The following is a 13,649-nucleotide window of genomic DNA, read 5'->3' as shown; positions in this document are numbered from 1 at the left end:
AAGGGGCCTAGTGATCTGGTCAGTTTCAGGGACTTCCTGAAGTCATTTTGAGTTTTTTGCCTTCCTGCTTAAGGAGCTTCCTACAGGATGGAATGTTTCAGTCGCAGAGGAAACTTAGAGATGGGCACTATGCCATGATAATAAATATTGTTGAGTCAATGGTTGAATAAGGCCTAGGATGGCTCCTGAGAGCATGGATTAATGGCTGGAAATAAGTCTTCTGTCCCAAGCTCTCAAACTAAGAGAAGACCTATTTTTATTTTTATTGTGTCATAGCATTTCAAAGAAAAATTCTGCCTTGTCTCAGGCATTTCATCAAAGTGTCCTCCTAAACAAGGGACACATTTGTCTTCCTTTTGACATAGGAAACCTTTTGTACCCCATCACTCATTCTGCCAATTGCTCTTGAAGAAATTTAGTTAGAAATTTTTGGCCTCTTAGAAATTCTGGCTTTTCGGTATTGCAGCAGGATTTCATCCTTCTTTCCCATGGGCGCTTGGCTTGAAGACCTATTTTAGCAAGAGAGAACAAAACATGTCTTAAGAAAATAGACATTGAGAGGTAACTAGGTCTGGATCTCCTACAGAGGACAGGGAGGGAAAGCTGGCATTAAGCACCGACTGCCTGCCAGGCCTTAACTTTTGTTCTTTCATTTAGACTTTTGGGTTTTGCTCTTTTGAGATGGGGCTTCACTATGTAGTCCTGGATGGCCTGGGATTTGTGTCAGTCCTTCTGCCTCTGCCTCTTGAGTGCTGGGATTATAGCTGTGCTCACCATATCTAGCTTACTGATTTTTTGAGAAAGAACTTGCTATATAGCCCACCTGGGCTCAAGCTTGCTATTCTCCTGTCCCAGCTTCCTAAATGCTGGGATTATAGGTACATGTCACCACACTCCTGTCATTTAGTCTTTTCCTGTAAGGTAGAAATAATTGTCCCATTGCATATGAGGGAACAGCAAAAGCCCAGAAGGGTTCCCTAACTTCTGAAGTCGTGCATTATAGTAGTGTATTAGAATTGTTTACCCACCTACCACACAGCCTCATCTAAGGAACTTGGTATTGGTCAAAACCTTGAACCAGGCCTATTATTTACCATAGGATGTAACCCTCTCTCAGTTTCCTAAGCCTTCACTATGTGGTCTTATCCTTTTTGCCTTAGTTAATTAAACCAAAGAGAAGCTCTGACCTAAAATCTATCAGTCCTCTGGCACTCATGCCCTGGCATCAAAAGATGAAATGTCTCAGGAAGCCTGTGCTCCCTGGTGGGAAACAGTGGCTTTTCTCTTAGGTCCGACAGTCTGAGGAGAAAACAGCCATTACTTCAGGCTGAAAACTGAGACTTGCATCCAGATTTAGCATCTATTCCTGGAGTTTCCTGAGGAGCATCATGTGTATCCTCTGGTGTTTGATACTGACCTGTGTGCTTAAGCGAACTTGTGGGGCTCTTTCCCCTCTGTAAAAGTCAGATTTAAATGGCTATGCAGTTAGAGAGTTCACCATGATGACCCAGCCATGATGAAAGCCCACGTAGAAAGAGGTGCCAACACAAAGCCTGAGGTCTAAGCAGCGCACTGCTTGAGGCTGCGTAAGACACTCTAAGGCAGGCCAGAGTTCAGTGTGCCACTCCTTATGCAAGGCCACTGGTCATCAGTGATAGCAGTACTCTATCTACAGCACTACTTTGATAACTCAGTGTAGAATCAAACAGAAGAGTTCTAATTCTCTTCCTGTCTGAGAGAGGCAACCTGCTTTTCTTCTCTGTTCCTCACGTCTATAAAGATGGGTATAATTTTTATGTCACAATATAGATTACAAGAAGTGAATGTGTAAGACCCCAGATTAAGCGAGGTTAGTGGTTAATGGCTATAGACTTTTAGTTGGGGAAGATGAAGGACAGAGATTGTTGATGACAGAGCTTCAACATGTGTGATGCCCCTGAACTGAATACTTAAAAATGACTGAAATGATCATTTTTCCCAAATGTGTATGTATACGCATAGTCATGTGCACAGGTGTGTGCTGTGATGCACATTACAGATCAGAGGACAACCCTGGGTGTCAGCCCTCACCTTTGGATGTATACTAATACATCTGGCTTTCTGTGGATTCTGGGATTCAACAAACAAATGCTTTATCCATATAGCAAATGCCTTATGTTTATTTCCACAGCAGACAGTAGGGTTAAATCAGTCTTGGTGCTCTTAACTAGAGGTATCTTTCAGCCTTTCTTCTAAGATTCTGAGGCATAGTCCTTGGCTCCATAGAGCTCAAGATCCACTGGAGTAATAAAATAAGGTAATGACATCTGCGAGATCTAGAGAGTTCTCCGATGGGGCTATAATATACATGTATATAAAACCTTGAGGTGGCTCAGTGGCTAAGAGCACTGGCTGCTCCTCCAGAGGATCTGGGTTTGATTCCCAGCACCTACAAGCCCTCTGACAGCCATCTGTAACTCTAGTTCCAGAGGGTTCTATACCGTCTTCCGACTTCTGCAGGACAGTGCAAACACATATGGTGCATAGACATACAGGCAGGCAAAACACCCTGCACAGAAAAAAATATCTAAAACACCCCCCCCCAAGAAGCTTCTCTGAGCTGAGTGCTCTCCAGCTGGTAGCCAACTAGAAACTGCTGGGACCGTGACTAGCTGGGCCTGGTGTTCTAATGAGGCCAGAGGCAGTGCTCAGGACTGGCTACCTAGGTGCTCTCCTCTGGAGTCTGGGCACTGTGCGGGTGGGTAGTTGGGGGGAGGAGATGATGAGGCTACACCTCTGCCAGGAACTCAGAGCTCATCTGAGAAGGCCTCTATCGCCACTCCTCCATTTTCTGGTCATCCCTAAGTATAACTACTTATACTTAATATTGCTTGTGGTGTGCTGTGTAGGTGTGGCCTGGTTCTCCCATCTCTTCCTCAGAGCAGCCCCTCTGCTGCTCTGAAGTCAGTGTGTGTGTGTTAATATGATAATGTCCTGATAATGACCTGGAGATGTTCTCTACTGATTAGGGCCTCTGAAGTGGCATCCAAACCCAGGCTTAATTCTCCCTGGCTTGGAGGCAACCAGCACTCAGAGCTGGAGCTCAAGGTATTGGCTAAAAATTTATATCTGGGAAAGCACTGAGGGAGAAAATTGGAAGTATCAGAATTTCCCAGGATGCTATTCTACAGGGGCTATTCTTCCATTGTTAGCAGCAATACTAATTATGGTGCAGGAGATTCAGGCTAGACTGCCTGGCATGCCAAAGCAGTCTCAGAGCAGCCTTGGGGACTGGTAGGCCAGAGACAAAGCCACAGGCAGGCCCAGGCTCCTTAGCAGGAGGATTCGGGAGAAGAGACTGAGGATCTTGCAGACACATGCCCAGGAGGAGTGGATTTTAACTGTTGGAGGGCCTTCTGTCCTTCAGGGGACTTGTGGAAGTTAGGTTGTTTTAATCACTTCTACCTGCTAAGAACTCTGAGTATTCTATATCTTTCCATTTTCTTTCTTTTTAAAAAAATATTTTCTGTGTATGGATGTTTTGCTTGCATTTATGACTGACCACAGGTACCATAGAGCACCCTGTGGGGTGAACCACCATGTGGGTGCTAGAACTGAACCTGGACCCTTTGGGAGGTCAGTCCTCTTAGTGCTGACCATCTTTCTTTCCAGCCCTTCTTGTTTTCTCTCAGAATCTGTTGTCCTCAGTGTTCCACAGGGGCTTTTCTCGTTAGTGTCACTAGTGTTCTCAGATACAGTTTAAGTTTTTTATTACATTTTTATGTATTCACTTATGTGTGTACAACTGCGCACATGCATGCGGAGCTCAGAGGACGACTTGTGGGAAGTAGTCATCTCCTTCCATCATGTGGGCCCTGGGAGTTGAACTTGGATTGTCAGGCTTAGCAGCAAGCACCCTTGCCCACTGAACTATCTTACAGGCCAACAGATAGAACTTTTGTGTTTTGGGTTTTTTTTTGTGTGTGTGTGTGGTCTTTTTTTTGTTTTTGTTTTTGTTTTTGTTTTTGTTTTTTTTCCGAGACAGGGTTTCTCTGTGTAGCCCTGGCTGTCCTGGAACTCTCTCTGTAGACCAGGCTGGCCTCAAACTCAGAAGTCCGACTGCCTCTGCCTCCCCGAGTGCTGGGATTACAGGCGTGCGCCACCACTGCCCAGCTAACAGATATAATTTTTAAAGTCCTATTTTGTTCAGAAGTATTTAGATGGTGATTTGTCCCTTTTTCAAAAACTGTCTCTTCAGACAGGTGTGGTGGAGCTTGCTTTTGATCATAGTACTCAGGAAGCAAAGGCAGGTAGATCGATCTTTATGAATTCTAGGCTAGCCTGGTCTATATAGTGAGTTTCAGGCCAGCCAGGGCGACATAGTGGGAGCCTAAGCCCATACCTCATCACAACAAAAACAAAAACAAACCCTGTCTCTTCATTTGGCCTGTCTCTGTGGTCCCGTTGTTGTCCCATTTCTTCCCCATCTCTGGGATTGCCCAACTTTCCACATACCTCCTTTAAAAAAAAAAACAATTTATTTATTATGTATACAGAGTTCTGCCTTCATGCCAGAAGGGCACACCAGATCTCATTATGAATTGATGGATGGTTATGAGCCACTATTTGGTTGCTGGGAATTGAACTCAGGATGTTTGGAAGAGAAGCCAGTGCTCTTAACCTCTGAACCATCTCTCCAGTCCCATATTCCTTGTTCTCATCCATTCTTACTTATTAATCCTATCTCAATAACTTAGAACTGCTCATGAGAGTTGGGGGTGTGTATAAGTCAGTGGTAGAACACACTCTTAGGAAGCAGAAGGCCCTGGGTTTAATCCCAGCATCAAAACAAACACACAGATATAATTAAAATTAAACTCTACTAGGTGACTCAATCCCAGTGAAGAGCTCAGTCTTCATGTGCTTGATGCCCAGACAACCATGCATCAAGTGTTTGTCCTGTAACTGCCCGCAGCTACATTGAACCGTGTACCTGGAAAGGAAACTGGGGATAGATGGGGAGGCAGCGAAAAAAGAACGGAGACTAAGACAACACCAGCTGGTCAAAGTCTCGTGGTGTAATGGGGACTCTGTTTTTTAAGGTTTCAGGCAAGACCCTTCCCCCAGATTCCAGGGTGTATTCCAGGGGAACTGATCTGGCGGTTCACTGGGTGTTGGCTCCGTTGCTTAGGTGAATGGGCGGGTCACCTGCTTAATTCAGGAATTTGTCGACCTGGAGGAACAAAGAACTTCACCTTTACTCTGAGTGCTCCACCCTAGGTGGAGCAGGATTATGGCTAGCACAGGAATTCCCGCTCCTCAAAGGCTGGGAGAGGAACTTCACCTTGGTCTACCGCAAGCTCCTGCCAGGTGGCATGGCACCCAATACAGCTCTCTACACTGTCCCACTGGGCTCCTTGCTGCTCCTCCCGCTGCTATCATTGCTCCTATGAGGCCAGCCTGGTCTACAGAGTGAGTCCCAGGTCAAGGCTATACCAAAAAAAAAAAAAAAAAAAAAAAAAAAAAAGAGAGAGAGAGAGCACTTAGTTGCAGGCATGGTGCTGGAGAGGTAGCTGAGAGTTCTACATCCAGATCTGCAGACAGTAGGAAGGAGAAAGAGCTACTGGGTCTTGTTTAGGTTTCTCAAACCCAAAGCCCTCCCATGGTGCCGCACATCCTCCAACAAGGCCACACCTTCTAATCCCTGTCAAATGGCACCACTCAGTAATGACCAAACATTAATATATGTGAGCCTATTGGGACCATTCCTACTCAAAGAACCACACTACTATTTGAGGTGATAGGTATTTTTTTTTATTTCAGTAGTTTCACAATGGTATGTATCAAAGCATTGCACTTTTATACACACACACACACACACACACACACACACACACACACACTTGTGGATTGGCCGGGCAGGTATCTCCCTCAATCACTGTCCACCTTACTTGTTTAGTGTGTATATGTGTTGAACATGTGCCTTGTCCTACAGAGGCCAGAGGACAGTATCAGCTGTCTTCTCTACTGTAAGACCCGAAAAAAAAATGAGGGTGCCCCAGTGTCCCACGCCTCGGAAGGCGACACCCATATCACTCATGAGAAACAGTCTTGATGCAATAAGCAAGAGGATTTTTATTCCAGAACTCTGGGTTCCACAGCTGTACACCACACAGGGGTAGAGGACTGTGGACCCTGAGTGCAGAATTGCGACAGCTTTTATAAGTTTACAACAAAGCCCGCAAGTCACAAACCAATCATTCCTTAGCATCAAGAGCCCCTGTAGTGCGAGCCAATCGATTTGTACCTCCACAGTTTTTAGGCGAATCAGTTTAAATTATCGGAGCACGCTCCGAGGACCAATTAGTTTCCTATTTTCTTGGAGGTCTATAGCTGCGTGAACTCCTGGATGGGGGGTAATGGCATAAGCAGTTTACAGAAGCAAGACAAGCAGATAATTAGCTCATTTCCAGTTACCTTATGGGGCCAGGATCACCTACTCAAGGCCTTTTTGCCTAGCTCTTAACAAAGGGCAGGCTCTGGAATATGAAGTTTTTGGGGCTCCTTAGAAGGCTGGAGTTAGAGCTTCTTTGGAGCGAGATAACATTTTAAACTTCTGACTTCTTGGGGTCATTAGAGAGTTAGGCTGTATTTTCTATCCTTTCACTACCATCCACGGCCTTAATTGTCTTAAGACAGGGTTTCTCACTGGACTGGAAGCTTACCATTTCTTTAGACTAGGTTAGCTGACCAGCAAGCTTCTGGGATCTGCCTTGTTTCCACCTTCTTAGAACTGGGATTGCAAGCACGTGTCATTGTGCCTAGCTTTTAAGTGGGTTCTGAGAATCCAACTCAAGTTTTCATTCTTGCCTGAGAAGCACCTTGCTCAATGAGCTGTCTCACCAATGTCCTAAATACTTGCAACCTGTATTAATTATATTTCAATAAAGCTGGGCAGAGGTGGAAGCCAGCACAGTGCCCAGCTATCTGAGCGTCTAGAACATGACTTGAAATTTGTATGCATTGCCCCTGTTCATGTCTTCTGCTGTTTTGTCCACCTGGTGCACTTAGCTGCAAGGGAGATTAGGAAATGGAATCCTTTTTCTGAGCCTAGTTAAAATGTGAGGGAGGACAAGTTTGGGAAGAAGATCTTGGCTCTAGGAATAATCTCTTCAATAGTTTCCCTACTGTGTTCCTTGTTGGTTTTTTGAGACAGTCTCAAGCAGGGTATGGTGGCCTTCAATCCCAGAAGTTGGGAGGCAGAGGCAAGTGGGTCTCTGTGAGTTCTAGGCTGGCCTGGTCTACATAGTGAGTTTAGGACAACCTCGTTTACATACTGAGAGTCCGACTAAAAGTAAATAGATAAAAAAAAAAATTCTAAAAAGTACTGGAGTTGAAAAGCCAGCTCAGCAGTCAAGAGTAAGCACTTGATGCTCATGCAAACACCCAGGTTTGCTCTCTAGCACCTACATGTGGCTCACAACCACCTGTAACTCCAGTTCCATAGGCTCCAAGGCCTTCTTCTGACCTTCTTAGGCACTAGGCATGCACATGGTGCACACACATACAGTCAAAATACGCACACACAAAAGCGATGGGCCTTGATCACAGGCATGCACCACTGTGCCCAGCTACACTTTGTTTCCTATGAGGCAACTATAGAAATATGTTTATTTAGCTATGTGTTTTCCCCGCTATAGCATTAATCGAGTCCGTGCAGACTTATTTGTTGAATGAAAGAAAAGGAGTATAGAAAGCTGTCTGTGGAGCATGGATAGCCAATTGGAGTTTCTGGGATCAGAAGGATATATATATATACACACACACACACACACACACACATACATACATACATATATATAACACAACTAAATACATATATATAATATATATATATAAAACAACTAAATATATATATATTTAGTTGGGGTTTTTTTGTTTTTTTTTTTTTTTTTTTTTTTAGTTTTTTTAGAGACAGGGTTTCTCTGTGTAGCTCTGGCTATCCTGGAACTCACTCTGTAGACCAGGCTGGCCTCGAACTCAGAAATCTGCCTGCCTCTGCCTCCCAAGTGTGCCACCATCGCCCAGCTTAAAAAAGGATTTTTAGGGCTGGAGAGATGGCTCAGAGGTTAAGAGTTCCCACTGCTCTTCCAAACGTTGTGAGTTCAGATTCCAGCAACCACATGGTGGCTCACAACCATCTGTAATGAGACCTGATGCCCTCTTCTGGGGTGTCTGAAGACAGCTACAGTGTACTTACATATAATAAATAAATAAATATTCGTCTGCGTGTATGTATGTGCATCACGTGTGCCTGGTGTCTGCAGAGGTCAGAAGTGACTGACTTCCCTGCTCGTGAGGCTCCATGGCAGTCCTAGCACCTGAGCCTCTGCAAGGCTGACGAAAACTCTTTCCCAGTCCTGGGACCCCTTTCTTGACCTTTGCTGTGGCTCCAGTTTGGAAACAAAGCCTTTTGTTTCTTGCTTCTGGGAGCTCCTCCCTGCCCTGCTTTTAAAGATTGATTTACTTTTGCCTTATGCATGTGTGTAAGTCTTTTGCCTGTGCGCTTGTATGTACACCATATGAATGCTTGGTGCCCACAGAGGCCTTAAGAGGGTATGAAATCCCCTGGACTTGTTGTAGGCAGTGTAATCATGTGGGTGATGGGAACTGAGCTCAGGTCCTCTTCCCTTTGTAATGTTTCCAGTACCCACTGGGCATCTAAACCTTGCAGGCATCTGGTAAACAGGTCTAAAGGAGAATGAGCTGTCCAGCAGCACCGGCCCTCAGGAAACACACAGATTAGCTAACAGCCCCTCTTTCTTTCCAATAGCGACCCCTCAGGTGAATTCTGAAATGGTGGCCTCTGCTTATACCGCAGATGAGATGGCCTTGGGGGGGGGGGGGGGTATGAGGGCTGCCCATCAACGCTCACAGCCCTAGCTTCTAGCTCATTCCACCTGGGGCAGGACCTGACTCACTGCTGCTCTGCTGAGAGACAGTTTGAACCTGTTCTTAGTCAATGGATGGGGGAAAGCTGAGGAAAGGGTGCACAGCCAGACAGCTAGGGGAGATGGACACAAGGGCTTGGAGTGTCAGGGCCCTGTGTGAAGGGAAAGGGACGCCGAAGAAGGGAGCTGAACAGGAGACAGACTTCCTCAAAGATTGTTCCTCTCTTTCTGCTCCAGGCAAAATGCAAAAGGTCATGGTTGTTGTTCTCCCAGAGGGCTCCTGGGCGCCTTGCAGGGCCTCTTAGACACTGCTCTGACATTTTCCACAGAAGATCAAAGGCCTCCTCTGAGGCCTGGCTTGGGATTTCCATACTGAGAAGGTTCTGCTTCTCCCGCTTTGGTTGAGGCTGGCTGGTCATCCTCTCTGACTTTTCCTTCTCTTAACATTCTTAGGAATCCATGTTGGGGTAGGGAGCAGGAACAGAACTGTTCTAACATTGATATTACACTTAGTGACTTCATTTTACACCCATTTGTCTATTTGTTTACTGTGTGGGGGGGGCGGAGGGAGGGTGGGGGGGAGGTCAGAGGATGATTTGCTAAAGCTGATGCTCTCCTTCCACCATGTTTTGGGTCCCAGACATGGGATTTACATCCGTGTCTTGGTGATATGTAGCAGCGATGACAAGGCTGCCTCTAAACGCTGGGGGTGGTGTAGCTGCAAAAGCATCTCCTGCAGGAGGACCTAATTGAGGACTGCCTGTGACACCAGCATGAGCCCCCCCCCCCCAGGGAAGAGGCAGTCCAGCAGGAGGGACAGGCATCGCAGGAGCCACCACAGCAGGAGTGACCGCTAGAAGGCAAAGCCCCCCTAAATCAGGCCATGGGTAATACCTCTGATGGGGCCGGAGCAGAGGTTAGTGAGAGAGGGACCTGCCTGGTAGAGGGACCAGCATGGTAGAGGACGCTTAGAATCTGATGGCCCGAGGGCTGGAACAGTGGCGCCCTCATCCCCATTGCTAAAATCAACCTGTTTGCTCAGAGAAAGTGGGATGGGTCAGTAATGGAAAGGTGACCATTAGCCTGATCCTGGCAGGGTGGTTATGGGCAGCCACAACTTCTGGGGGAGAATTGTTAAGGCTGGTGAAAGGACAGGGGAGGGTGATCCCAGGGGACAAAGGACAGGGGAGGGTGATCCCAGGGGACAAAGGACAGGGGAGGGTGATCCCAGGGGACAAAGAACAGGGGAGGGTGATCCCAGGGGACAAAGGACAGGGGAGGGTGATCCCAGGGGACAAAGGACAGGGGAGGGTGATCCCAGGGGACAAAGGACAGGGGAGGGTGATCCCAGGGGACAAAGGACAGGGGAGGGTGATCCCAGGGGACAAAGGACAGGGGAGGGTGATCCCAGGGGACAAAGGACAGGGGAGGGTGATCCCAGGGGACGAAGGACAGGGGAGGGTGATCCCAGGGGACGAAGGACAGGGGAGGGTGATCCCAGGGGACGAAGGACAGGGGAGGGTGATCCCAGGGGACAAAGGACAGGGGAGGGTGATCCCAGGGGACAAAGGACAGGGGAGGGTGATCCCAGGGGACAAAGGACAGGGGAGGGTGTTCCCAGACTGTACCCAGTGTTGTGGGCAAGGGAGATAACACACATCCAGAGGTCAGAGCCCCACATGTTCTCCAGGGATATCCAGGGGGCCAATATAGCTGCCTCCTCCCAAAATTGGTCCAGGTCCTGAGTCTTAACCTTGAGACCACAAGTAACCAGAAGGGTTTTCAGAGCCCTAATCTGGGGTTCCTTGATGGTGGAGGGGAGGGAACCCATGTCAACAAGCACAAAGGAAACAAACGATGAATAGATACGACAAATACGACAGAAGAGGTGATGAAAATCACGGTGTAATAAGCAGGGTGCTCCCTCAGGTGTACTAAGCAGGGTGCTCCCTCAGGTGTACTAAGCAGGGTGCTCCCTCAGGTGTACTAAGCAGGGTGCTCCCTCAGGTGTACTAAACAGGGTGCTCCCTCAAGTGTACTAAGTAGGGTGCTCCTCAAGTGTACTAAGTAAGGTGCTCCTCAAGTGTACTAAGCAGGGTGCTCCCTCAAGTGTACTAAGTAGGGTACTCCTCAAGTGTACTAAGCAGGGTGCTCCCTCAAGTGTACTAAGCAGGGTGCTCCCTCAAGTGTACTAAGCAGGGTGCTCCTTTGGGTGTACTAAGCAGGGTGCTCCCTCAAGTGTACTAAGTAGGGTGCTCCTCAAGTGTACTAAGCAGGGTGCTCCCTCAAGTGTACTAAGCAGGGTGCTCCTTTGGGTGTACTAAGCAGGGTGCTCCCTCAAGTGTACTAAGTAGGGTGCTCCTCAAGTGTACTAAGCAGGGTGCTCCCTCAAGTGTACTAAGCAGGGTGCTCCTTTGGGTGTGTACTAAGCAGAGTGCTCCTTTGGGTGGACTAAGCAGGGTGCTCCCTCGGGTGTACTAAGCAGGGTGCTCCCTCGGGTGTAGTTCAAAGGTCTTACACCTGGACGGTGCGCCAAGGATGGAAAAAGTGTTTGGGACTCGATCCCTAGTAACAGCACCTGGGATGCCAACCCCTCTGTCAGGCACCAGGACAAATCCAGACCAGAAGTGAAAATGAACAGACAAAGACAAAGACAGAAAAGATGGCTGCTGCGTGCTTGTCCTCCAACAAACCAACACCAAAAGCGAGATTACCAGGATGGACAGACAGAAAAGACAAAGAAGGAAGCAATGCAGTCCACACACCCACCTTCCCTGGACCCACAACATAATGCACTAAGGGGCCACCTCACCAAAGAAGCAGGTGAGGGGGGTGCAGTAGCAGCACCTCGAGAAGAAGAGAAGCAGGCCAAGCCAAACCATGAGCACAGTTCTTGCAGCAACAAAAAACAGCCCGCAGAAAAGGAGGTTTGCAAGCAGCCACGAAACAGGGAGGACGATGAAGCAGCCTGTCGACCTGGACAGCTGGACAGCTCTCCGCCTGATCCTGCCTCCCCTTGAGGGTTGTTGTCCAGTTGGTGCAGACTGCAGGAAGCAGGTGAGAACGCTGCTGCAAGCTCCTTTAATACCCTCCACCACGCCCCATGGGTCCCAAGAAAGCAGCTCTTCTAAACAGCAGTTCCTGATTGGCTGGCATTGCTTGCACTAGCAAGCTTTGGTCTCTCAGGCAGTCCTCAATTAGGTCCTCCTGCAGGAATGCTTTTGTGGCTGCATGGCCCCCAGCGTTTACAGAGGCAGCCCCACTGTTCCCGCTACAATGATAAGTATCTTTCCTGGCTGAGCTACTATCTCCACATCTTAAGCAATAGTTTTGAAACTATTTTAGTTTTTGGTTTTTTGAGACAGGGTTTCTCTGTAGCCCTGACTGTCCTGGGACTCACTCTGTAGACTAGGCTGGCCTCGAATTCAGAGATCCACCTGCCTCTACCTCCCAAGTGCTGGTATTAAAGGTGTGAGTCAACACCACCTGACAATACTTATGAAAACTTAAAGTGCATACTGTGCCACATGCACACCCACACATACACAGTGAGTGAATAAATGAATGGATATAAAGAATATAGATATTACTTAGGGAACTTGACAGTTTGCATTATCTGTTGCCACACCTAGACTTTCTGATTCAATGGATTTAAGTAAAAACCAGGCGGTGGTGGCGCACGCCTGTAATCCCAGCACTCTGGGAGGCAGAGGCAGGCAGATTTCTGAGTTCGAGGCCAGCCTGGTCTACAGAGTGAGTTCTAGGACAGCCAGGACTATTCAGAGAAACCCTGTCTCGAAAAACACCAAAATCCAAAAAAAAAAAAAAAAAAAAAAAAACCAATCAATCAATCAATAGATTTAAGTAGGACTTGAAAATGTACATTTCTAGAAACTTCCCAGCTGGTGCTGACATTGTTGGTCCCAATTACGGGCCTGGAGCAAATGATTTGGGATTAAAGAGATTTCCTGTCCCAGTGGTCCTGATCCTCAGTCCTTTCTCCCCACTCTCCAACTCAGGGGAAGTGGGTTTAGGTTATCACAGATTGATTCACGCTAAGGGTCAGTGACTTTCTGACTAGAGGAGTTGTTTAAGACGTCTCTCCCACCTAGCCCTCACTCTCCTCACATCGAACCCTGGACAGGGAGGGCATCCTCAGACTTGAGTCAGTTTTCAGGTGAAGGATAGGGAAAATGGACGATGCAGAATAAGCAGAGGGATCCTCCTTCGTCCTCGCAGTTCTATTCTTTGAGGTTAAAATATTTGTCTCTTTCTGGGTCGCACTCAAGCTGATATCTGGGAAACCATTTATGCTTAATGTCTCCAACACATTAGCAACCCCACACGGGGCTCTCCTAATGAGACTCCTTAGTGGCAGCTCTGTGAAAGAGTGGGGTTGTGTCTGTGCCAGGTACCCAGCCTCAGCTGGAGAGAACTGTCTAGACAGAGCTCTGGTCCCAGGTGGGGTCCTCCCTACTCAGCAGTTCATCCAGAGTCTACTTACTGCTCGGTAGCAGTGCCAACACAGGCTTCCTGCCCCAGCCCTGCACATACCTCAATCTTATTGTCATTCCTTAATTTAGAAAAGGGTGGCCTTAGGCTATATATATATATATATATATATATATATATATATATATATACCTTAGTTTGCACCACCATTGCCCGGCCATCCTTTTTTAAGATACAGGGTCTTATGTGTACCAGGCTGTGCTAAAA

This window comes from Apodemus sylvaticus, chromosome 13 (genome assembly GCF_947179515.1).
Source record: "Apodemus sylvaticus chromosome 13, mApoSyl1.1, whole genome shotgun sequence".
Taxonomy (NCBI): Eukaryota; Metazoa; Chordata; class Mammalia; order Rodentia; family Muridae; genus Apodemus; species Apodemus sylvaticus.
The sequence above is the reverse complement of the archived record's forward strand: the minus strand, read 5'-3'. Positions refer to the sequence as shown.